General features: G+C 45.4%; 3 non-coding genes and 3 pseudogenes across 3 annotated transcripts; 1 reads left to right on the top strand and 5 right to left on the bottom strand.

The window, feature by feature from the left end:
* The first annotated feature begins 7,645 nt into the window (after nucleotides 1-7,645).
* Nucleotides 7,646-7,752, top strand: LOC117440814 (U6 spliceosomal RNA). Its single transcript, XR_004551317.1, has one exon. It is a non-coding gene; the product is annotated as a U6 spliceosomal RNA (small nuclear RNA).
* A 43-nt stretch (nucleotides 7,753-7,795) lies between these two features.
* Nucleotides 7,796-7,988, bottom strand: LOC117440813 (U2 spliceosomal RNA). The gene has a single exon (XR_004551316.1). It is a non-coding gene; the product is annotated as a U2 spliceosomal RNA (small nuclear RNA).
* Nucleotides 7,989-12,486: 4,498 nt separating this feature from the next.
* LOC117440816 (U2 spliceosomal RNA) lies at nucleotides 12,487-12,587 on the bottom strand (annotated as a pseudogene).
* A 148-nt stretch (nucleotides 12,588-12,735) lies between these two features.
* On the bottom strand, nucleotides 12,736-12,852 carry LOC117440818 (U5 spliceosomal RNA). The gene has a single exon (XR_004551318.1). It is a non-coding gene; the product is annotated as a U5 spliceosomal RNA (small nuclear RNA).
* A 264-nt stretch (nucleotides 12,853-13,116) lies between these two features.
* On the bottom strand, nucleotides 13,117-13,297 carry LOC117440815 (U2 spliceosomal RNA; annotated as a pseudogene).
* Nucleotides 13,298-14,730: 1,433 nt separating this feature from the next.
* On the bottom strand, nucleotides 14,731-14,962 carry LOC117440817 (U2 spliceosomal RNA; annotated as a pseudogene).
* Nucleotides 14,963-26,055: the final 11,093 nt, after the last annotated feature.

The raw sequence follows: 26,055 nt of genomic DNA, 5'->3' as shown, positions 1-26,055 counted from the left end.
GAGTGTCAATACAATGTCAATCATGCATATAACTGCCAGAATAAATACATTGATTAATAGCACTCACATGAACCAGGTAGCCGAAGGCAGTGCCAGTTGTATCCGCCTTTCGGACCTCGGCGTTGGTCATGTTGGAGTAGACCCCCGGACGGTGGCCATAAATGCAGCTCCAATGAAGAGTCATATACCCATAGAGCAGTGTCCGGGTCGCGGTAGTCGGATTGCTGGCCATCACATCCAGGAGCTGAGGGATGCGAGTGGTGGTCGAAGTCAAGCATGTCATTAGGTCGTTGTGGCTCGGCAGACCTTCCATCTTGTCACGCTTCACTTGCATCTGGTGGATAAGTACTTTTCTCTTCAGGGACTTCAGGATGGCAACTACTTCCCGTTTGATTAAAATCATGTCCGTTTGGCTGAGCCTGCTCCCCTTGCACGGTGTGTCGGCCATGTACTTGAGAAAGTGTGATATATTCTTGATGTAGAAGTCGGAGGTCGTGACCTGAAGGCTTGACTTCATCAGGCTCCGGAACCACCCGCGTATCCTCTTGAGATCCCTCAAAAAGAGCCAGTCAGACAGGCGATTGAAACCGTGTGCCATGAAACTGAGGAACGACTTCACTCTGCTTAGTTTGGAGACTGTGTTTTCCTGGAGCCTCACTGGTGGGTCGATACCTGCATAATGCTCCCGGTATCCTTGCAGATACTCCTCTGTGAAATATAAACAGTACTTTAATGACAACACATGATGTGTTACAGAAACTGCATGTGTCACATAGCCAAAACACTTACCCATGATCCGTGGGAATGTTATGTCCCGCATTATATTTCCCCGGCCCCTGCCCCGGAACCAGGGGGAATTTATGGGAGGGGAGGTTGACGAGGCCTCGGTATGGATGGATGCAGGCTCTGAGGAGCTGGGTGAATGGGTGTGAGAGCCAGTGGGGGACTTGCTGCAGGCGGGAATGGGAGACGTGCTGCAGGCGGGAATGGGAGACGTGCTGCAGGCAGGAATGGGAGACTTGCTGCAGGAGGGACCTTTCGACTTGGACAGCCTCGTTGGTGTCGACTCTGGTCGGGGTCGTTTCTTCAGAATGACCCGCTCTCGTTCCTCCCCATCGAACGCGGGCATGTCCCCGGCCCGCTGATCCATCCTCTGTCGCTTGTCCTTTATCCTCTGCTGCAACTTGCAGCGCAGGGATTTCACCTCAGCAGCATATATGTCCCGCTGAGCCCTCACTGCGTTAGCCTCCAGCCTCCATTCTTTGCAGTCCGGGTTGTCACATTCATTCACCGGGGACAAGGGTGGAGGTTGTGACAGTATATCGTCGTCTGCCACCGTGTCAACAGCCCAAGCGGTAATCATTTCTATTGTGGGGTTTGTCATTCGGAGTTCATAAAGCTCCTTCTTGGCCACTGTCATTTTCATTTGATTTTGAACCACATGTAGTTCCTCCCGGGCCAGCTCAACATGGTCTCTGGCCAAGTGGCGATCCAGCCTTGTGCCGTGGTACTCGCATCCCAGAATGGTACAGGGATGGAGCCTAATGTTGGTCCGTCCGTTGGCCAACAACAGCAGAATTTTTCTTTCATCCAAGTTACGCACACCATGGTTCCTCTGTAGGTGCTTGCTCAGGGCACGGTAGGAGCTATTGCAGATCGGACAACGGACCGCCATCCGACCTGTATTCTTGAGCATTTCGGTACCGGAAAATGTCACCAGAATCGTGGGTAAAAAAGAAGGAAGCGTGAAAAGACTCACGAAAGACGCACTCAGCTTATTTTCAAATCTGTGTTTGTTTTCATTTGCATCATGGTGCGGTGTCCCATTTAGGCACTCGTTAGGCGGGCAGAGATCCCTGTAATCTCCCCTCACGTTCCTCCAGAGTCTGATTCTCCCAAAGGATACCCGACAGTTTCGGGTACGACCCAGAGGGCGCACGGTGGACGGCCAGGGCGAGGCCGCCACACCGCGCTGGAGTCAGGGTCCCGGTGAGGCGCAGGACGGAGCACCCGGCAGTAGCCTCCAGCAGACCCCCGCGCGGTTCCCTCATCCCTCAGAAGAGGTGGAGAGGCGGAGGGGTGGGTCTTTTCATCTGCTGGCGGGTTGCCGGGATAACAGTATCCTCCGGGGAGGCATTGAACCCTTCTCAACTGCCCCCCGGAGGAGGCAGGGGAGTCAGGTACCCAGAGGGTGGACGGCCAGGGCGAGGCCGCCACACCGCGCTGGAGTCAGGGTACCGGTGAGGCGCAGGACGGAGCACCCGGCAGTAGCCTCCAGCAGACCCCCGCGCGGTTCCCTCGTCCCTCAGAAGAGGTGGAGAGGCGGAGGGGTGGGTCTTTTCATCTGCTGGCGGGTTGCCGGGATAACAGTATCCTCCGGGGAGGCATTGAACCCCTCTCAACTGCCCCCCGGAGGAGGCAGGGGAGTCAGGTACCCAGAGGGTGGACGGCCAGGGCGAGGCCGCCACACCGCGCTGGAGTCAGGGTACCGGTGAGGCGCAGGACGGAGCAGATAGGTAGAGTCCCCTGACAACTCCCCATACCTTTCTCCAGGGTGGGAAAAAGTACAAGTCAACTTTTGGAAGAACCAGAGAAAAGGGTGAAAATGGATAAATTGTATCCGAAAATAGTGTTCCAAAAGGCAGGTAGAGTCCCCTGACAACTCCCCATACCTTTCTCCAGGGTGGGAACACGTTTAAGTCAACTTTTGGAAGAACCAGAGAAAAGGGTGAAAATGGATAAATTGTATCCGAAAATAGTGTTCCAAAAGGCAGGTAGAGTCCCCTGACAACTCCCCATACCTTTCTCCAGGGTGGGAAAAAGTTTAAGTCAACTTTTGGAAGAACCAGAGAAAAGGGTGAAAATGGATAAATTGTATCCGAAAATAGTGTTCCAAAAGGCAGGTAGAGTCCCCTGACAACTCCCCATACCTTTATCCAGGGTGGGAAAAAGTTTAAGTCAACTTTTGGAAGAACCAGAGAAAAGGGTGAAAATGGATAAATTGTATCCGAAAATAGTGTTCCAAAAGGCAGGTAGAGTCCCCTGACAACTCCCCCTACCTTTCTCCAGAGTCGGAAAAAGTCTAAGTTAACTTTTTGGAAGAACCATAAAAAGGGGTGAAAATGGATAAAATGTATCCCAAAATAGTGCCTCTTGAGGCGGGTAGAGTCCCCTGACAACTCCCCTTGCATTCCTCCAGACACCAGTTTGAAAACTTAAAGTTTTGTGAGAACCATGATTGGGGGTCCTCCAGGCAACAATTTCATCCGATCCAAAGTGCTCATGAGGCGGATACATTCCTCCATGATTTCCCCATCATGTGAAAATAGCTCGTTTTTTTCTAAGTGCTCTCAAAAACCGGGTTTCCGATTTCGTGCAGATGGTAGCTTGGAAAAGATGAATGAATTTTTTGGACGGAGGAGGGGAGCTCTCGTTTCCCCTCTCCGTTGTAAATTGCAACGGGGGAGTGCAAAAGTCTCCGGGGCTTCGTTCCGAAGCGCCGAAGACTTGACCCCCTCCCCCGTTGGCACTTAGCCGTTTTTCAAGAATTTTCAAAAACTTCATTTTTGATTATTTTAACATATAATTGACCGTTTTCTTTACTTTTTTTTGCTTTCCACGGGTGGAGGCGCATGGCAGGCCGCATATGAGCTTCCAAATTCGGCCTGGAACGTCCGGGAATTATGGGTTAAGCTCCATATACTGACGACTCCCATTAAAAGTGATTGAAATGTACAGGAATCTGTCCATTTCAATCACATTTGACGACGCATGCAGGGTGACCCTGGCTACACTTAAAGGGGGTATACTTTGCGGTGCTTTACCGTCCGCCCATCGGCACCCATAGTCGGCCTTATTCACAGCAGCAACACCCAACCTCCATGGAGGATTTTGCTCGTGCCCCTGGCTACACTTAAAGGGGGTATACTTTGCGGTGCTTTACCGTCCGCCCATCAGCACCCATAGTCGGCCTTCTTCACAGCAGCAGCACCCAACCTCCATGGAGGATGTTTCTCGTGCCCCTGGCTACACTTAAAGGGGGTCTACTTTGCGGTGCTTTACCGTCCGCCCATCAGCACCCATAGTCGGCCTTCTTCACAGCAGCAGCACCCAACCTCCATGGAGGATGGTTCTCGTGCCCCTGGCTACACTTAAAGGGGGTCTACTTTGCGGTGCTTTACCGTCCGCCCATCAGCACCCATAGTCGGCCTTCTTCACAGCAGCAGCACCCAACCTCCATGGAGGATGTTTCTCGTGCCCCTGGCTACACTTAAAGGGGGTCTACTTTGCGGTGCTTTACCGTCCGCCCATCAGCACCCATAGTCGGCCTTCTTCACAGCAGCAGCACCCAACCTCCATGGAGGATGTTTCTCGTGCCCCTGGCTACACTTAAAGGGGGTCTACTTTGCGGTGCTTTACCGTCCGCCCATCGGCACCCATAGTCAGCCTTATTCACAGCAGCAACACCCAACCTCCAGTGGAGGATGTTATCATGCCCCTGGCTACACTTAAAGGGGGTCTACTTTGCGGTGCTTTACCGTCCGCCCATCGGCACCCATAGTCGGCCTTATTCACAGCAGCAACACCCAACCTCCAGTGGAGGATGTTATCATGCCCCTGGCAACACTGGTACACACTGGTAACATATGTCTAGCCGCTGACAGGAACTTGACATCGGAACTTGACATCGCATTTCCATTGAGCGGACTCCCGTACATGGGAAGGGCAAGTCCCACGGTACCTCCGTTCATAAGGCTGACATTTGCCTTACCTTTGTTAAATTCACGGGGTAAGGAGTGAGTGCCACCCCCTGTATTTAGTATTGTTTTGGTTGTCCAAACATTCTTGCACGTTCGTTTTTATTTGGTTGTCGTTTATCATAATAGTATTTATACTGTATTTAAGGTTTTGTGTATTACAAATATACAATGCACAGTGCATGTTGCTTCAGTATGAAGGAAAAGCATTATAGCCATCTCACATCTTTATAATTAAATGGATTGACAGGACATGGTTTTGTTGACCTCTATGAACCACGGCTATTGTTTAAGGGATGTTCAGATACAACCAGGGGTTAAATTGGGCCGGGGCTGTCCGGGGCTCAGCCCCGGCACATAGGACGATGCTCTGACGTCATCACCCTTGCTAATTTGTCATTTGTTTAAGCCATATGTTAAAACATCTCTCGTTATTTATATAGACTTTATTTAGGGTCGATATGTGTTGACTTTACTTTAAATTAGCAGATCTCTGTGACAGGATATCGTTTTTCCGCTTAGTGAATGTGTGTCTCTGCTCCGATCAGGAGCTGCAGCACCGCGGCTCCTTCGTGCAGAGAGGTGTGTGTGTGTGTGCAGAGAGTCTGCAGCAGTACCGCCAAACCCCCGACCCGTCTTGTAACACGGAGCACGTTTCCTACACCATCAGGGCCGGTTCTAACCAATTTGCTGCCCTAGGCGAGACTTTAGCTGGCGCACCCCCCCCTGCCAGAAAATCGTTCAGTAGAAAAGATAAAAGTATCCAAGCAATACACAATAGAATTTATAAAGCATAAATGAAAAATCTCTTCAAAAGACCAATACACTACAACAACAGAAACGTATTGACATGTTGGTTATATACATCAAAAATGCTTCAAATGTATTCAGCATTGTATGAAGATGTTTTAATTGGGGTGTGGACGTCACATCCTCTAGTCTAGAGGGGTCCGGGGGTATGCCCCCCAGGGAAGAAATGTTTCAAAATAAAAAGTAAAATGCTTCAATCTGGTGCACTTTAAGCACACATGACTAGAGACTAGATCTTAGGGGGTACAACTCTAAACACCCATATGAAAAAGATTGGTTTACATTTTAATAACCAAATAGTGAACATAACCAATAACCTACCATAGCCAATAGCAAATACAAGTAGCTTATTTTATTTTTGTTGTTCATTCATATCTTATTTTACCTAGTTAACATTTATTTCTGCATATTTTTTTATCAATATTTTTGGTTTACTGTCCTATAGTATACATTGAAATAATTTCAAACCTGTTTATCCCAATAATTATAAAGGAGTGCCTTGAAAATATTTGTTTACATAAATTGCAATTATCTCTCTCGCTCGATCCCACGCCCACTTTGGCTGTGAGCTGCGGGCGCCTGATAAGCCAACACTCCCCACTTTCATCACTTACAGCGCCCATCGTACAAGGCAAATGAAAAGTGTAACATGTTTGTATGCGCCTCATACCCATTGTGCAATTTCAATTTGTGTTATTTATCTTTTTTTTCAAGATTTAAATGAAGCTCAGCACAATTTCTTTCAGGAAGACTGGGTGTATATTAGGGGTGTAACGGTTCACAGCAGTCACGGTTCAGTTCATACCTCGGTTTGGGGGTCACGGTTCAGTACGGTTTCGGTACAACAAGGAAAGAAAAGTCACAAATGCATAATTTGTTTTTGCTGCTATTTATTTGTAACAGTAGTGCAAGTTTTGGTATGCAAATAAGGAACTCTAACATTTGGAATCATTAACTGTATTACACAGTTAAAAACAAACCACAAACAGTAACACACACACACTCAGATGGCCATATTATTTATATTGGCTGATGTCAAACTAAAAGGTTAAATAAGCTGTACAACTAAAAAGAATGTCTTGAAAATATTAAAATAAATAATAAGAAAGTGTTTCAATCACAATCAATAAAAGGCAATACAGAACTGTATAACATCTGCTGATGTCAAAATATAAAATAAATACAATGATAAATATAAAACAAAATAAAATCTGTACCTTTAGAAGCAATGTCTAACATGTGTAATTAACTTGTGAGTGTGTGAGGCCATTATGCCTAAATAAAGGTACTCAAGCTTTACTCTATTTTCAAGTTGTTCTTCAAAAATATGAGTTTGTGAACATTGTCAGTAGTGAGGGCAGATCTGTTGGCGGTAACTATGTCACTTGCCGTCGAGAAAACCCTCTCGCTGGGGACTGAGACTGACTCGGATGTGATTGAGCATGTTTGACGTGTTACCACTAGCATACCGCACCGCTGTCGAACAACGCCGACACACCGTCCTCGTCCGATCCACAACTCACACCCCATCGTTGTTGTAGTCCACAGGGAACCCGAAATGTTCCCACACACCTGATTTAAAAGAAGCAGGTGGGTCTTTTAGCTCCTGTGTGTTGTGTGAACTCGCCATAGCTACTAACTTTTCTTCTTCATGTATTGTGTTCGTTTTGTTGTGTTCTTGTTCTTCATTTGTTATTCACGGGCGGCTGGCTTTTAGGTGCAATACCGCCCCCCTGGATTATATATATATTGTAATACTGCCCTGATTGACAGACTTTTTTCCAACTCGTAAAAAAAGGCGTATTCGCCGTGTGACTGCATGTGCAGGCTTGAAATAGACATAGGTTCCAATCGGGGGCACAAAGTGCAGCACAGCAGCAGGGGTCTTTTTTGGAGTCAATGCCAAAGAAGCCAAAGGCGAGAGCCACGAACCATGCTAGCGCAGCTTCTGTCTGCAGTTTTCTGCCCATTTAAACCCAGTGTTTTGCTCCCTTTGAGCTCTATGTGTTCTGCTACCATAATACAAAGTTGACCTTGCTCAGAGACCTGGGAATACCCCCCAGATGCAGGGCAATATTGTGTTATTTCGATAGCACATATAATAAAATTGGTACGATACAGAGAAGATTAGCATGGCCCCTGCTGATGTGCTGCAGTTTCTGCCCTCAATTGAAACCATCTCTTTTGGTTTCGAGATGCGTCTTTGCTTGTTTTTCCACAAGGCAGGAGATGGGTGCACCGTTCCCGGAGGCGCTGCAATACCGGGTCGATGCGTGGAGTGAATGGGGCAAGCCCCTCTTTCAGCTCCCAGTGCTAAAAATACATTTAATATATAGTCCCCGTATAGGGGACGTATCAGATATTAAACTGATAGAACAGATTTTTTTCTTTTGGTAAAAGTTTTATTCTCACTTAATTCATGTACTTTTCATATTTAAATCATTTTTTTGTCACATAAGTGTATTTTGAGTTTTCATATAATAAATACATGTACACTTTAAGATCAGACCCATTTTCATAAAAAAAAACATCGCATTTCATTAAAACATTTTGTATGCAAACAGTTTTCATTTAAAATCTTAAAAAGGGGGGTACATTGGGTAAATTGTTGTCCAGGAGCGCACTGAGTCCCTATCAAGATTAACTCATCCCACTCCCATTTAACAGGTTGTTTCTCTCCGGATCTTTGTCACGGGGCTCAGAGGAGACCCCCGGAGAGTCAGGCCTGCGCTGCTTTGACCTTTCCCGTGTGGCTCCGGCTCCTTCATCCGAATGAGCACAGAGGCGATTTTTCTTTGTGGCTGTGTCCTGGGCGTGCAGTCCTGTTTCTGGCTCACCCCATATAGTATGAGCTGTGCTGTGAGGTCCTCCCTTGCCGGCAAGCACGGGAATTTTAAGGAGCCGGCTTTTGCCCACTGGTCTACAGCAGCGCTACACTCCCAGAGCAGATGCCTCACCGTCTCAGGTGCGCCACAGCCTGGTCGGGGGCAAGTTGAGTTCGCTGCCATGTCCCGGAGTGCATTACGGACCTGACTGGGAGGATCTCATGAGCCACCATCCATGACATATCCCGGAGCCTGTTTGTCAGAGTGGGATGGTTCACGTTGCACCAAACTGTTGAGGGCTCACCAAAGGCGAGCCCGTGCACTGGACTCACTGGTTCTAGCTCCTGCACAACAGAGATAAGAGAGCGATGGTTAGTTAAAACATGCAAACCCTCCTTCTCAAGCTGGAGTTTCTTTAAAAACGTTCGAATTAAAGCACAAGGTGGTGGCAGGTTAAAAGACACTGGTACTTTGAGATCTATTGGTAAGATCTTTATCCTTCGTAGAAAACTTCCCATCCAGAATCTTGTCATTGCCGCCGTCTTTGGGTTTTTGGAGGGGGCTGTGGAACCGTAGATGTGGAGTGATGTATATCTGCTTCCTAGAAACAAGTGGAGGTCTGGAACTTCTTTCCCCCCTTTCTGTTTTGGCTTTTTCATTTATTTTCTTGTCATCCTTTCCCACTTGGAACCCCATAGGAAATAGAATATTGCCCGTTCTAATTCTTGGAGTACTCTCTTGGGTGGCATAAAAACAGAACTGATTAATAGAAGCAAAGGTAAAATCACTGCTTTGATGATTAAAACCTTTCCTTCCATGGTCAGTCTTCTAAGTCCCCAGTATCCTAGTCTCTGTCTGACTTTCCCTACCAGACTCGTCCAATTAGTTATCCCTCCCCCTTCATTGTCAAATTTGATCCGCAGTATCTTTTGTTCGGTCTGGGTCACAGTCAGGGGGAGTCCTATCGTCTCAGTCCATGGTCCATAAAATTGGGCCTGCGTCTTGCTTACGTTCAATTTTGACCCAGAGGCCTGTCCAAACCAGTCAGTCAAGTCCAGCGTCCTGTTGACAGATAAAAGGTCAGTACATAGAAGGTTGATGTCGTCCATGTATAAGATACATTTAGTTTGAAGGCCTCCGCTTCCTGGAATATGTATCCCAGTGATTTGTTTGTCCCTTCTCAAGATCTGTGCAAGTGGTTCTATACAGATAATGTACAGGAGGGCTGATAAAGGACAACCCTGGCGGATACCACAGTTTATATGGACTGCTTTTGTTAGCTGCCCATTTACAATAAACTTGCTGGTAATGTCCCGATACAGCAGTGCCACCCAGTCTATAAACCTCTTCGGGAACCCCATTGTTTTTAGTACCTGGAAAAGGTACTGGTGTGAGACTCGGTCAAAGGCTTTCTCAAAGTCTAAATTTAGGACGACAAGCCGAAAGTTTCTATCTCTCGCAAGGCAGATAGTGTCTCGGATCAGTAGGAGGCTGTCTGTGATCTTCCTCCCTGGCACGGCACAGGCTTGATCCGGGTGAATCAGCTCTTCTAGGAACAGAGACATACGTGCTGCCAGGAGTTTACTATACAGTTTGCAATCAAGGTTTAAGAGTGTTATAGGTCTCCAATTTTTTAGGTCCGTCTTATCCTTGTTTTTGTGTAAGAGTGTCACTATCCCTGATGTGAAACTGTCAGGAAGTCGGCCTAGTCTTTCAAACTCCATAAAAACATCAAGAAGATCAGGTGCTAGGATATCCCAAAAGGTCAAATATAATTCAAAGGGAATCCCATCTTCCCCTGGCGATCTCCCTGCCTTGAAAGTTTTCAAGCATTCATTAAATTCTTCAATTTTAAAATCTTGGGTTAGGATAACATTTTCCTCCACTGTTTTTTCGATAAAAAGTAAGACTTCTGTCATTATTTCTTCATTTACAGTTTTTTTCCTATAGAGGTCATTATAAAAAGTCTCAACAGTTTCTATTATGTCCTGTGTCGTTTCAGCTGTGGGCCCATTTTCAGTTTTCAGCCTAAAAATGCCCCCCCCTTTATTTATAATTTTTTTAAAGAAGAATCTGGTGCATTTTTCTCCTTCCTCTCTTTACTTCTTAAAATTACACCTTTGCTTTTAAATTCCGCTAAAACTGACATTTCTGTTTTAATTTGTTTTATTTCTTCATTAAAATCCATCCCTTGTTGGTTTAATTTAAAGTATCGCTGGAGCCTTTTCTGCAGTCCCAGCATGCGTCTATTTTCTTTATGTTTATTTCTTTTACCTGCCTGTTTAAAGAAAGTCTGAGTCCTACTTTTCAACATTTCCCACCACTCTGCATGTGTATCAAAAGAGTCTTGAAGGGTCTGCCACTCTTTGTAGTGCTCCCTATACTGTCTAACTAAATCCCTGTCTTCTAGAAGGGAGCAGTTGAGCTTCCACAGGCCTCTTCCTGTTGTCACACTATGCGAGAGCGAGAGCGAGCAGGAGAGCATTGCATGATCAGAAAAGAAGACAGGTGTCAATCTAGCATTAGTTGGTGGGCTGTCTCGTGCTAAGATGTAATCAATACGAGAGGCTCTGGTGCCATCACTACTGAACCAGGTGAAACCCTCTTCCTTAGGATGCATGGCTTTAAAGCAGTCCGTTAGTTGAGAGTCTTTGCACATTTTCTGTAATAAGACTGATGTTTTATCAAGTGTAAAATAATTTCCTGTTCTTCTCCTGTCACTTTTGTTCAAGATACAGTTAAAGTCTCCACCTACAACTAAAGGGGCCCTACCTAGCATGTGGGGCTGCAGGTCTTCTAAAAGGTCGTACCTATCATTCTTGTCGTTAAAGCCATAAGTATTTAAAACGTTAAAATCCTTTCCCATGAAAGTCAAATGTACTAGGAGTGCCCGGCCATCTCTCACTACAGTGCTGCCCTTCACCAAGATCTGGGGGTTTTTAATTAAAATGGCAACTCCATCGTTTTTATTTTGATTGGATCCGCTCCATAAAGATGTGTGTGGCCATAGCTCCTCCCATTGCCTATAGTGGGTTAAAAACGGCAGGCTACATTCCTGTATTAAAAAGACATCTGACTTAAAAGAGTTGAGAAAGGATAAAACAGTCTGGGCTCTAACTCTCGACTTTACACTTCTCACGTTTATTGTTGAGACTGTGAGTGTCATGAGTATGGTTAAGATTAACAGGTACAACAATTTCAAAACGACTAAAAGGGGGTTATGCTGTTAAAAAGCAAAGGTTGTTAGCCAATTTCATGTGAGTCTAGCTCTTCCTTTGGTCTTACCGGGGAGGAGTAAGGGGGTTGCCCTTCTCTTCCCTTTCGGACTCTTGGGGTTGGCCTCTCACGCAGTCTTTCGTCGAAAGTTGACTTCTTTGGGGTCGATTGCAGAACCATGGTTAGAAAGGATATCTGGTTTGGGGAGGTGGAGGGGAATACCCTGGATTCCTCCAGAGATGAATTTTCTGGGGAGTAGTCAGTTCTTACTCTCTTCTCTGAAACTATGGGAGAGTTGGAGGATAGTTCTGACACGGGCCTCTTGGACTGCTGTGCGTTGGGGAGGGGGATATCATTGCTGTCGCTCTGTGGGTGAGTGTCAGTTTCCTTTTCAGGGGTAGCTCTGCCCCCTTCCTGCATTGTACCGTCTCCCCTTTCTGTTGGCTGGTTATCCACCGGTCCCTCCCCATCCCCCATGGGAGGATCAGATGACAACTCTGATAGCAGTTCTGCTAAAGGCCTCATGGATTGCTGCATATTGGGGGGGGGGGGGGGGGGATTGTTGCTAACGCTCTGCAGGTGAGTGTCAGGTTCCTTTTCATTTGTGGGGTTAGCTCCGCCCACTTCCTGCACTACACCCTCTCCACTCTCCATTGGTGGGGGATCCACAGTTCCCTCCCCTTGCCTGGTCCTCTTTTTCCAGTAACAGGATTTGGAGGGGGATTCGAAGTGTCTGTCTCCGCCTCTCCAATCATCATTTCACATGTTTCCTCTCGTCTGCCATTTTGTCTATCTACTCTTACAGCTTTAAGCTTGTTGGCAAAAGACTGTTCCAAATGCCGTCCTCATCTCTCACTTTTGAAGCCATGCCTTTTACTGTGCAGTATCTACCCAGCCAAAAATGGATGTCTTCTGCAGTTACTGTTACTGATAAGAACAGATACTACACTTGATCTTAGCCAAAAGGCCGAGAAGCGATGACCCTTAAAGTTTGCTGCGGGAGACGGACTCGTTGCGCAGTCGCCGCAGGTCTTGGTGCGGCTCTTTTGACCTGGCGTAACAGAGGCGCTGGGTAGCTTTGATCGCCCAGGTGCTAATGACTGCTCTTGTCTTTCACAAACTCAGAATGCTCAGCCAAATGGCCAAGCCTACCAAAAATAGGTTGAACTCGTAGGTGTTCCTCTCCAAGGAAGTCTTTAGTAAAAGGCGAAAGACTTATACGCTTTGAAGAGAAACCAGAGTAATTGTGGAGGCCATCCTCGAGAACAGACACCACTATAGTTGTCCCAGTCCAAGCCCTCGCGGTGACCCTCACTTGGCTTTTCCACATCCCAGGCCACACCCTTTCCCCCAGCTGCGCTAGCATGGTTCGTGGCTCTCACCTGTGGCTTCTTTGGCATTGAGTCCAAAAAAGATCCGCTGCTGATGTGCTGAAGTTTCTGCCCTCAATTGAAACCATCTGTTTTGGTTTCGAGATGCGTCTTTGTTTGTTTTTCCACAAGGCAGGAGATGGGTGCACCGTTCCCGGAGGCGCTGCAATACCGGGTCGATGCGTGGAGTGAACGGGGAAAGCCCCTCTTTCAGCTCCCAGTGTTAAAAATCCATTTAATATATAGTCCCCGTATAGGGGACGTATCAGATATTAAACTGATAAGAACAGATTTTTTTTTTTTTTATTATAACAAATCTTCAATTTACTTCATTCATATACACAGTTTACAAACAAGTAAACAATTGACATTAAATACAACACATATAACACTTTTACTTTTCATACATGCAAATACAGTTAGGTGATCTGGTCTTCACCCCACCAGCCCTAAACCTCCCTTCCATCTTTCCAAAGCGGCGTGTTGTCCCCATTTCAGCACGATGCATAGGGGTCGTCACTGTCCATCTGGTCGTCCCATAACACGGGAAGCATACTTGAAAAGGTGGAGGGACACACCGCGCCTCCTTGTGTGTCATCCCCCAAGGGAGGCGGTTGCAGCAGTGGTTCAGCAGTTAGCTCCCGGACCAGTGGCAACGCTGATGGGAGCACAGCCCCTACAACCCCTGGGTCCTCCTCCTTCGTCCCTCCACCCAAACCATGGCCTTCGTCCACTTTGACCCTCCCCTGGTCACTGTCCTTCACTGGTCCCTCCCTCTTCTGCAGCCCATCTCCTTCACCCACCGCCGCCACCACCTCTTTGGCCTGCAACTTCCTCCTCGTTCCCTCAGTCTTTGACCTTTTGTTGTCTCCGATCTGCGAGCAGTCCCCATTGTCTGCTGAAGCCTCTGTTCCGAAAGCCTCCGCTATTTTACGTGCCCCTGTCTTGACACCCACCTCGGCTGCTACAGTTGAGTCTGTATTCCCCACAGGGCCTTTGTCCATGCTGTCAGCCCCCGAGCCGCCTCCTGGTCCCTGCTCCACTGTCACGGTCCCCCGCGTGCTCTCTGAAAACATAGCCTTCTGGCACTGAATAAGACCTTCCAGAAGGTCCTCGAACTCCGTTTCCTTCCGGTTGTTGGCCCCGGCTACCTCTGCAAATGTCCTCCTGCGCTCGGGACAGCTTCGGTATAGATGGTCGATCCCACCGCAGCCATGGCAGGCCTTTGGCACTGTACAGTCTTTGGCCTCATGTCCTCTTTGGCCACAAAACCGGCAGCTGACTCCGCTTCACCCTCCATCCACATGGCCTGATTGCCTGCAGAAAGCTGGCTGGCGCGGGTAGAATAGGTACCCTCGATCTGCTCCAAGGCTGAAGGAGGCAGGCGGGTGCTTGAGGCCGCCAAAACTCTCTGGATCAGATTTAAGAAGCACCTGGAACTGCCTTCGACCTGTCCAGATCCCCATGGTGTCCTTGACATGCCTTGCTGCAGTTAGCACTTCCCCATACAGCCTCAAAAAATCAGCCAGCGCTTTGTCAGTCACAAAGGGATTAAACATGTGGACCGTGATTGTCCTAAAATTTGGTCTGTCCAAATTTAAAACCTTGTAGCAGGCTAGCGACTTTAGCATAGCAGCAGTAACACAGTCCTTAGCAACTTTCGTGTATACTTGCTCGTCCTTTAGGGTGACGTCAAAAGCCTTCTCCTGCTGGTTCCATTGTAGGCAGTAGATGGCATCGACCTTCAGATTTAGCTGCTCCATGATGACTTTCCTGCAGAACCATGTCCTCGACACGACATCTTCCACCGCATCAACTGCCTGAAAACGCAGTGTGAATCTCAGCCCGACTCTTGGGATCGGCTGACTATCATCGGCCCTCCCGGCCATCGCTCCTTTCTCCTCGCGATTCGAAATGTCCTTCCTGGAAAAAATGATAAGAACAGATACTACACTTGATCTTAGCCAAAAGGCCGAGAAGAATCAGACAGAAAGGAACTCTGCACAATTCTCTTCCTGGCTTCAGACTTTAATGTGGCTTTTTAGGATAATCGTGTGAGAGTGTTCCTTTAAGTATTGCCTTTCATATGGCTTTATAGGATTATCACGTGAGAGTTATTATTAAAGCATGGAGGTGAAGCGGTTAAGTTAAGGATCTAAGAAGACAGTGTGTATTTGGAAGAATACAGACTTCCACACGTATCCAGCAGTGTGTCTCATAAAAATTCTGCAGCTGTATGAACAGACTTCAGACTGCAGGAGGAGCAGGCAGCAGGCCGAGGGTGCCAGATAAGGCCTCACCACTCTCTTTATATAGGATCAGGTAAGTATTTTTAAGAGAAGGTTATGTTTAGAGGACAAATGATCCTTCCAGAGTGAGCCTTGAGACAGCATATGCCCTCCTTTTTATAGGGGCAGGGGTCGTTGTTGCGTGTTTTCCCGTGAAAAGTGGAGTTTTAGTGTGTTTCATAATGCAGTAATTTGACCCTTTGACCTCAAAATGCTTATTTTGTTTACAGCACACATGTTCCTATAAGTTTTGCCTTTTAATATGGCTTTTTAGGATAATCCCGTGAGTTTTCCTTTAAGTAATGCCCTTAATATGGCTTTTTAGGATAATCGTGTGAGAGTGTTCCTTTAAGTATTGCCTTTCATATGGCTTTTTAGGATTAACACGTGAGAGTTATTATTAAAGCATGGAGGCGAAGCGGTTAAGTTAAGGATTTAAGAAGACAGTGTGTATTTGGAAGAATACAGAGGGTTAGGGTTAGGGTTAGGCGTTAGACATGTTTGAATCCTGTCACCGTAAAACGGCAGCAGGATTGAATGCACTCTCCATCTTTGTCACACATACAGGCATGTTCACTTCTCATTCAGGCCCCTGGGATACACTGTGTCAAATCTGGCTATCCACTGTCTCTCACATCTACGTCTCTGGGCCACAGACCATCTGGAGTTCGATTCCAGGACCGCTGCTTGAACGGATTGCCATTCATGGAGCAGGAAGTGAGTAACTAATGGAGTAAGTATGTTTTTTCTTCTCAAAATGTTATATCTATGTTGCGTGAATCGTACAGAAATAGTATTCCCTGTTTCCCCCACATATTGTAGTCCACATCGTTTACATGTAATAAGGTATACACAGTTTTTGGATTGTAGGCTGCCCAGATCCTGTGTTTTGTAGACAGTATTGTTGTACCTGCTGCGCAACCAGACCTGTTGACGGAAAAAGTCCCCGTGACCTTTGGATTTTGGGGCCAACATGGGTTAGGGTTAGGGTTAGGGTTAGGGTTAGTTAGGGTTAGGGTTAGGGTTAGGTTTTTGTAAGGGCCACCAGATCTCCCCATGTCGCCCAACGACTTCATGGTTATACAGAGATCCAAGGAAAGGCACACGCACTAGAGGCATTGTCGGCGCATGCTCTAGCTTAGCATCATGACTGAATCATAAGTGTGTAAAGGTGAAGTAGACAGAGTAATTAAGCTTGAAGGACAGAGACAAGGAGGCTAGCTGTGGTTACGGCGGACACCTCCTCTTGCCGCAATGGCTGTATCTGTTTATGGCCAGTTTCCATTCGCCACCCCGAAGGGTTCGATCCGGAAAGGGGGTAGGAAAGAAAGGTCAGAGTGAAAAAGTGGGGAGATAATGTGGTTTAGATTTAGGCCAAGAGCCATAGTGTTCAAGGTTAAAGGTCAGATTAAGGGTAAATTGGTATTCTTGGGGAACAAAATAGTCCGCAGTTAGACTGAAGATGGTCTATTATTGGATATTTAGTTAAGAGTGTACCAATAGTTAATTGAAGTGGTTTTAGTTGAGAGTCAGACGGTCCATCCAAACCTTGCCGCGTCAAAGTACCGCCTGTTTAAAAAGAACCACACCTCTCCTTATCAGTCATGGTAGGCCGAGGTCTGACTGAGGAAACAACTAAATTATATTTCCAAATTCAATTTGGATTTAGAGATTTAGAGAAAAGTGTACTATAAGTTGATTTATAATTATTTTAATTGAAAGTCAAATAACTTTTTATGGAGAAGTACTTTAGGCAAGGAGACAGAGTGGTTAGGTTTAGAGTTTAAATTAAGAATATGATGGTCTATTAATTGAAGAGTATTAACTTAAGTTTAGGCATAAGGTCTGAATGGTTGAGTTTAGGAGTAAGATTAAGAATTAAGTGCTACATTTATTGTTGAACATAAGATGATGCACTATTTGATGCATACTAACTTAAGTTTAGGTATTAGGTCTGAGTGGTTAAGTTTAGGAGTAAGATTAAGGATCAAGTGCTACATTTATTGTTGAACATAAGATGGTGCCCTCACTTAAGTTTAGGTATTAGGTCTGAGTGGTTACGTTTTAGGAGTCAGATTAAAAATAAGATGCTAAATGTATTGCTAAATAATGGAGGAATATGATTATCACCTTATCTATATTGATAAAAATATTGATACATCAGATATATTCCAGTTATGTAAGGAGACTTGACCGATTAAATAAAAACCATGTGTACTTTTGGAATGAAAGTGAGCTAAAAATAAGATTGATTAGAGAGATATTGTTCATGATTAGTGATTTCATGCACTAAATGCAGTCACAGGCCCTCCATCTAAAGTACCTCTGCCTCCATCTCGTGACGACAGAGGGGAGTGACCCAAGGAAGTGCAGAATGCAGAAAAACCTCATCAAAATGAATCTATCTTGTGATAACTAAATAATGTAATAAGTGGAATTAAACAATTGTTAAGAATCTCTCTAGTAACCATATTGTGGAACCAATAGTTCCATCGCCCTAGTGAAAAATAGTCAGTAGTTTTTTTTGTACTACCAAATATAAGTATTTGGTAGTACAAAATAGTCCTTTATCATGTTTGGAACACATCGTCAGTGAATGAACCTGAAGGTCACAGGGGGTTTCGACCATTATCTCCAGACACCCCTACTTCAGGACGGTCGCCCCAGGTGATCAATCCTGGTGCTGTGTTGTTTTCTAAACGGTCCCAACTTGGGGAAAAGGACTGGTAGGTAGGTCAGGTCCGTGAGCTTTTGAGGTGGAGAGACACCCACTGGGTCAACAGACCATAATGAAATATATGTAATCACCCTGGGTAAAGGGAACTGTATAAACACCCTGAGAATTAGTAAACCAGAATTGAGTATTGGGTCAAGAGACTCAAAGAATAGATTTGACCACTATCTGTAGAGATATATACACTCACTATGTTGATAATAAACCAGATTTAAATATTGGGTAAATAGACCAGAATAAAGTGGATTACCCCCTGTCAGTGATGGGAAAAATACCTTGGAACAGGAGACCCGAAGTAAGTTTTGTGTCAAGAAACTAATGTGAAGTGTAATACCTGAAGAGTGCTGTACCGCACCCGCATGGACCTAACAGGCAGGGACGGGGAGAACGGGCTCACCAAATCTCCGCTGCGAAGGGGCACAGTCAAACCGAAACGACCCACGATTTCCTTATTAGTCCCGGTCAACTGAGATCCGACTGAGGGTTAGACTGCCACAATTAAGAACAGACCTGTCAAGTTTGGGGGGAACCGGATTTCATCAATCATGAACAGCGATGGGGCGCTGTCTGACTGGAAACAAATACACCTCCCCTTACCCATCCGACAGGTCTGAATCTAAATCTAAACTGTAAATAAAACAGTACTCATTAAAAGGGAATGATTATTATGATTAAAGTATCCCATAGTTAAACAAGTGAGGCTGCAGAGGAAAAATCTGTAGCATTTAATACCTAATGCAGGCTCCTCAGTTATATTGAAAGTGTATAAAATAAAACCTATTTATAATGATCACTTAATCCGTATAAATGAGAGAAAAGAGAAGGACCGAGTTAATAAACTCTGGTTAGCTTGTGAGTAAGCAGTGGCTAGCTTGTGAGCTAACAAAAAAACGACCTATTTAATGTAAGCATTTTAAGCCTATTATTCCTTAAATGAGTCTATGGTTAGTACTGCTAATATTTTAGTAATTAAACCTGATCACACCCGATTTATAATGATCATTTAATCCGTATAAATTAGAGAGAAAAAAAAGAGAAGAACCGAGTTAATAAACTCTGGCTAGCTTGTGAGTAAGTAGTGGCTAGCTTGTGAGCTAACAAAAAAACGATCTCATTAATGTAAGTATTTGAAGCCTATTTTTCTCAAATGAGTCTTGGTATAGCAGCTCTGGGATTATAATAATTAAACCTGGTTGCTGTCAATATTGAAAAATCTATTTATTCATATGCAATAGCGTTACAATTCTCCTCCACCGTTTATTTGTGCCTGTACACTGCACAACGAAGCATTTATAAAGCTTTTAAAGCAAGTTTTCCCCAAGTTGTGTCTTAATATAAGGTTTAACTAATGTAAACAATTAAATGTAGTTGAGTAGACCTAGATTAATCCGTCTAAAACAAGCACTTTTAACACATTTCCTTATTATTTTTTTCCCAATACTTTCTGACATACCGCATCTCCTCGGAGTCACCAGACAGGAAGTGACTAGTCCGAGCTGGCGGGAAAGTCTCATGAACCAGGAAGTACATTGTTCGCAATTAAATCACGTGTTGTGGTTAGTTGAATGTCAAACCCACAGGTCAAAGGTGAATAGTTCACGCGGTTCTAAAACTTTGACTTTCCCCATTAGCTCCTGTTAGCTTAGCCAAGATGGAGGATTAGGAGGTAGTAAAGTAACCGGGTCAAGGTTCAAATGTCCTATGGTCGTGACGTCACTATTAGCATTAGCCTAAATTAGCATTAGTATAATTTAGCATCATTAATTTTTTTATTATTTATTTTATTATTTTATTATTATTTTTTTTAAAAATGTTTTCATTATTTTTAACTCATTCCAACCTTAATGTATTAATCTATATAAGAGAGAAAAGTTAAAATGATAAACTAATTAGTAAATAAATAAAGATATATTGTCAAGATAAAACTGTAATCATTATACCATGTCTATAAGATAGGTTACACTTCTATTTGCATTCCGATACATTTTAAGATTTAGGAGTGAATAAAAGCAGACATTTAAACATCTTCACTCAGTAGAATTGGTCAGTTAACTTCTTCCACTTTTTAGTCTCACCACAAAGTTTCGTGGTCTGACTAAGGTATTAGTAGTATATTTATTACATTGCTATATTATTCTTCAAGTAAAAGTAAGGAGATTCTAAAAACTTTGAACCAAATGGTAATATTTAATGGTCAAATGCCCAACTTATTAATAATTCTAATTTAGAAATAGGGTGAGGATAGGGAGAGAGATATAGGGAGAGAAAGAGAGAGAGAGAGAGAGAGAGAGAGAGAGAGAGAGAGAGAGAGAGAGAGAGAGAGAGAGAGAGAGAGAGAGAGAGAGAGAGAGAGAGAGAGAGAGAAGTGTGTCCCTGGTGGGACACATATCCCTGCTGGGATATTATTTGGCAGCATCGAGAGATAGGGAGAAGGTCAGTGAATAATTCTCTGCTCCCCGAGCCGGGATAGGCGTCACTCTCAAACCTGTTACCCTCTGGAGGCACCCCTGAGGGTCCGAGAGGGGAAAGGTTCGGGTAAAAGAGAAAGAGGTAGAGGTAGACAGTTTAAAATAAGTAAGTTTTAACTATTTTAGTGGTAAACTCTAATATTAAAACCGATTGTCGGGATGATTAATTTTAGAATGAAAGTGAGCTAAAAATAAGATTAATTAGAGAGATATTGGCCATGACTAGTGATTTCATGAACTAAATGCCATCACAGGCCCTCCATCTGGAGTGAATATAAGCAGACATGTAAACGCCTTTATTCAGTAGAATCGGTCAGTTGACCTCTTCCACTTGTTAGTCTCACCACAAAGTTTCGTGGTCCGACTAAGGTTTAAGTAAATCATGTACAGTGATAGGATAGATAAAATGGTACACTCATTAGTAAATAAATATATTAAATTAAGATGTATTCTAAGAATAAAATCCTATACTATTATTATGTTTTATTTTGTCAGAAACATTAGGGTTAGGGTTAGGGTTAGGGTTAGGGTAGGGTTAGGGTTGGGTTAGGGTTAGGTTTTGTGTAGGGGTAGGGTTTAGGGTTCTCGGTTGAGAATGGGTGCACGGGCCTGAGGATCTGTGGATGGGTGTATGCAAATGTTTATTCGACATAGGGTCAAATAAGGTTTTTTAAGGAGTTTGGACAAATGCTGGAAAATGTGTATGTTGTTTATAGGTAGAGGGGATCATGGGGGTTTGGTTTTCTAGATAGTCAGCCGAAATCAAGGATTCTGATTCCCACTCAGATTCATTACTGGAGCCAGACCTAGGTTCCGGGGGTGAGCTGGTCCTGGTAGGGGGAAGCACAGGGGGAACCAGGGGATAGCTTGTATGCTTATGACTGTTTGGTTGAGGGGATCCTGGGGGAATGTCATTTCGACAGCCATGATTTTGTGGCGTGCTGAGTCCCGGAGAGGGCCCGCCGGGCAACGGGAGCCCAACAGAGGAATCCAGGGAGGGGTCAGATTGGGTTTTTGGGTGGTTCAGAGTGACCATTTTAGTCCCTTTCATCATGGACCCTCCCGGATTTTGGGTTTGGTCTGAGGGGACCCGCTGACCGGCCGAGCCCGACCGGAGACCAGCATCGCCTGTAGAGGGGAGACACAGAGGAGAGGTGATGTTATGAAAGTATTTCCTACCAGTCAGCTGGGGAGGGGGGGATGGGAATGGAGGGGAGGGGAGGGAAAGCTCCGGGGTGGCAGCAGTCAGGGGGAAGGGCCTAGGTTTGGGGTTGGGGAGGAGGGGAGGCCTCCAAAGGAACTGTTGGGGAGACCTGGATGTCTTGAGTTTAGGACGGTGGAGAGATGAGGGAGGGGGTGGAGAGGGGAAGGGGGGAGGAGGAAACTCCTGGATGGGAGTGCTGGGGGAGGGGGGGCCCTTAGGTTTAGGGCTGGGAGAAAGGGGAGGGCTCCAGAAGGACTGTGGAGGAGACCCGGGTCCCTTAGGTTTAGGATAGGGGGGAGGGGAAGGCTCTCTCAGTCGTAGTTGAGAGGCCTGGAGGGGTTTGGGGTTGAGGGCTGGGTTGGAGTAGGCACCCTGAGTAGGGTGGGGTGACTTATGGTCAGGGTAGGGGGTGAGGTTGTAGTAGGTGCCCCGGATGGGGTGGGGGGTCCTAGGGTATGGGGAAGGGATGGGGAGGTGGGGGTGGGAAGAGGGGTTTAAAGAGGTGTGTACAGTGGTTAATGTTAGGGTGGTCAGTCTGGGTCCATACCGTTTTCTAGCCCACCCTGTGGCAATCTGGAAGGCTAAGGGGTTGAAGGGGGAGGATGTGGGTGTATGTAATGTGTTTGAGTAATGTTGTTGTAAAATGAGCATGTTCGTGTGCATCCAGTTTATTGTGTTTGCATGTATCTGTGTATGTGTGTATTCAGTGGGGGTGGATGGTTTAATAAAAGCAGAGAGTCTGGTGACTTGCCTCAGCATACCTGGGGGGAATGTGTGTGTGGAAATGGCTTGGTCTGTAGTGAACTTATGGTGAGTGGCCTGAATGAGTGTGAGGTAATATTTTGTAGTTTTTCTGGTGGCTGCGTCTAATGGTGTGTAGGGTGTTTGTGTGTGGCTGGGATATGAGTCAGTGTGTGTGGGCTGTGCATGCTCTCCACCTCCACTCAACCGCACGTACTGAGCTCTGGGTCTGAACATCTCAAAATGTTGTGTGGGCTCTTACCTGGAATGGTTGCAGTGGGGCCTGCTGCAGAAGTCTTTGTTTGTTTTCTTTTGTGCAGGTCCGAGTGGGATAGTTATATATATATCTCTCCTCTTGGTTCCAGGTGGCGGAGAGGAAGTGTCCGTTTGGTTCAAGACAGATAAAGTTCTTCCAAAAATGGGACAGAGCCCAACCCAACAGTTAAAAGTTCAAACTTTATTTTAGCACAAATTAGGAAGGTTTTTAAAAAAAATAGCTTGCATTTAAAAGCACTTGGTAAATTTAAAAACAGAGTACCGTTCGGTGGAGGTGAGTGAAGAGGCTCCTCGACGTTTCGATACGGTGTACCTTCTTCAGGAGGAAAGTGGAGAGCAGCACAGCTGTGGAGGCTTATAAGAAATCAAGAGGGTTAGGGTTAGGGTTAGGGTTAGGTTAGGGTTAGGGTTAGGGTTAGGGTTAGGGTTAGGTTAAGGGTCTATTTACCACCACCCGTGTAGTTTACAATGTGTATATCTGGGGCTACGAGGTGGGCAACTGTACGGGACCTGCTCTGGGTGATAGTTTAGGCCCACGGCTATAATCTGTGAGACATTTGGGCCCAGCAGCGGTCTTCCCTGTTACTGAAATTGGAGTTTTAAAACTTCAAACGGCCATAAGTCGTTCCAGCGGGTGGGCAACTGTAGCCCACTTTGTGTGTGCGTTGTACCCGGCCCCTCGCAGGTGCCCACCGAGTTTGAGGCAAATTAGAGCATTTTTCAGTTAAAGCGGCCTTTAAATTTGTGCACAAGTGGAATAAATACTCTCTGTTTCCCTCAAGAGGGCGCCAAATCTTTCCCCCAAAGAACAACTGGTTAGAAAATAAATACACTACAGAGTGTTTGAATGCACAGGCCTACATTAACAGGTTTATGGCATCACTGCCTCCTCTAAGACACGAGTGATCTGATCTCGTTCAGATTCCGCTATTGTTGCGTACAATAGCACATTCTGAACAACCCCTGGGTTAAGGTTGACACACACACACACACACCACACACACACACACACACACACACACACACACACACACACACACACACACATACACACATGAATATGTTTACAGGGATGCAGAATCGCAAATATATCCACTTTGGAGTGGCTTTAGGGGACACACAACATATCAAATCATATCTACAAATCGAGCCGAAGCTAACAAGAATAGTCTCGACTGCTTAGCATGCGGGGAAACGGGTGTGTGGAGATAAAAACCTTAACGGAAGGTTTTTTCCTGTTTTAAGACGTGACCTTTGACATTAGGTAAAACAGAGGGGTCAAACGACATGTTCTCTTCGAAGCGATTCCAACGAGACGAAGACTTTGACCATTGGAGCTTTTTTACATTTTAAGCCGTAACCTTTGACATGTAGTCGCACCAGAGGCATCCATTTGCATCTGCTCTCCGAGACGGTTAAAATTACATCAAGCTCAAAGCGGTCAGACCTTCCTTTGTGCTGTAAAGGGCACCGTACAGCATGAAAGCGTGACCTTTGACCTTTGGAGCTTTGTTACATTTCAAGCCGTAACCTTTGACATTAGGAGCAACGGAGACATCAATCTGCATGTACTCTTCGAGCCGGTTCTAATGAGAGCAAGCTCAAAGCGGTCGGGACTTCCTTTGCGCCGTCGAGGGTACTGTCGGCATTGCGAATGTGACCTCTGACCTCGGTTTTGACCTTGTCCGAGGTCGCAGGGTCCCCAAATTTTGCAAGTGGGTTCCACACAAGTGCACACTCTACACACTCTCAGAGTTTCGGAGCGCCAACCACATTTTTTCAATTTTTTAAATTGTCTTCCCATCTGCCAACACAAGCCTGTCATATGCTAAGCTCCAGACAGCATTTTGTGAGAAAGTTTGACATTTTATTGAAAAAAGTTCTGGGTGGGTTACAGTTTACATACTTCAGATTCCTGATCTGGGCCTTATTTAGAGGACCCCTGTGAAATAATTATCTCTTTAGCCCTTTTCAAAGTATTTTAAACACTCACGGAGCACTGCGGCTGCTCAAAAGGCCTAAACGGAAGGTTTTGTTACATTTTAAGCCATAACCTTTGACATTTAGTTGCACCAGAGGCATCAATCTGCATGTACTCTTCGACGCGATTCCAACTAGACCAAGCTCAAAGCCGTCGGACGTTCCTATGCGCCGGGAGATTTGCATGTCATCTCTGGGGTTAGGGTAAGGGTTAGGGTTAGGTTTGTGTAAGGGCCACCGGATCTCCCCATGTCGCCCGACGGCTCCACGGTTAATAGAGATCCAAGGAAAGGCGCGCGCACTAGATGACGTGTCGGCTCATGCCCTAGCTTAGAATCATGACTGAATCATAAGTGTGTACAGGTGAAGTAGACAGAGTAATTAAGCTTGAGGACAGACACCGTGGAGGTTAGTTGGTGGTTACCAACGGATGTCTCCCCATGGCCGCAAGGACCGTATCTGTTTATGGCCCGTTTCCTTACGTTACACCCCGAGGGGCCTCGCCCAGAAAGGGGTTGAAAGAAAGGTCAGAGTAAAAAAGTGGGGAGATAATGTGGTTTAGATTTAGGCTAAGAGCCAGAGTGGTCAAGGTTAAAGGTCAGATTAAGGGTAACCTGGTCCTCTTGGGGAACAAAGTAGTTCGCAGTTAGACTGAAGATGGTCTATTATTTGACATTTATTTAAGAGTGTACCATCAGTTAGTTGTAGTGGTTATAATTAAGATATGGAGACGTATATTAGAGTTAGGTCAGTAGCCAGGGTAATTAGGTTTAGAGATAACATTAAGGATAAGATGGTCTACTGTTTGATGGATATTAACTTAAGTTTAGGCATCACGTCTGAGTGGTTAAGTTTAGGAATCACGTCTGAGTGGTTAGGTTTAGGAGTAAGATTAACGATGAGGTGTTACATTTATTGCTGAGCAATGGAGGAGTATTGTTTTCCATGCTTAGTAGTCTGCCTAAAAACAGGAGAACGCTGTGTGGAGTATAATGGTCAAAATAACCATAATGAACGGTTAGTGGTCTGTTTAACAACAGAAGGAGTACACTGGGTGTCGTGGTTAGGGTTAGGGTTAGGTAAAACATTTTTGATCTGACTGCTGTAAGCAGAAGGATCGATGCACGCGCCATCATTGGCCCGCCTCCAGGTGTGGTCCTCTCTTATTCCGGCTCCTCTCGTAACTATATCACGTCTAAAAAATTATATTAGAAGACACATCATGTATGTGCTTTGAGTGTCTTCTATATTCAAAAATTGACACATCTTCAGTAGATAACCTAGGAGTCATGGATCGTTTCAGCCTATTATGTCTATACAATCTCGTCCTAGGAGTGGCCCTGCTTGGGAGATCAGTTCCAGCAGTGTGTCTCATAAAAATTCTGC

Source organism: Pseudochaenichthys georgianus, unplaced genomic scaffold (genome assembly GCF_902827115.2).
Source record: "Pseudochaenichthys georgianus unplaced genomic scaffold, fPseGeo1.2 scaffold_1247_arrow_ctg1, whole genome shotgun sequence".
Taxonomy (NCBI): domain Eukaryota; kingdom Metazoa; phylum Chordata; class Actinopteri; order Perciformes; family Channichthyidae; genus Pseudochaenichthys; species Pseudochaenichthys georgianus.
The sequence above is the reverse complement of the archived record's forward strand: the minus strand, read 5'-3'. Positions and strand labels throughout refer to the sequence as shown.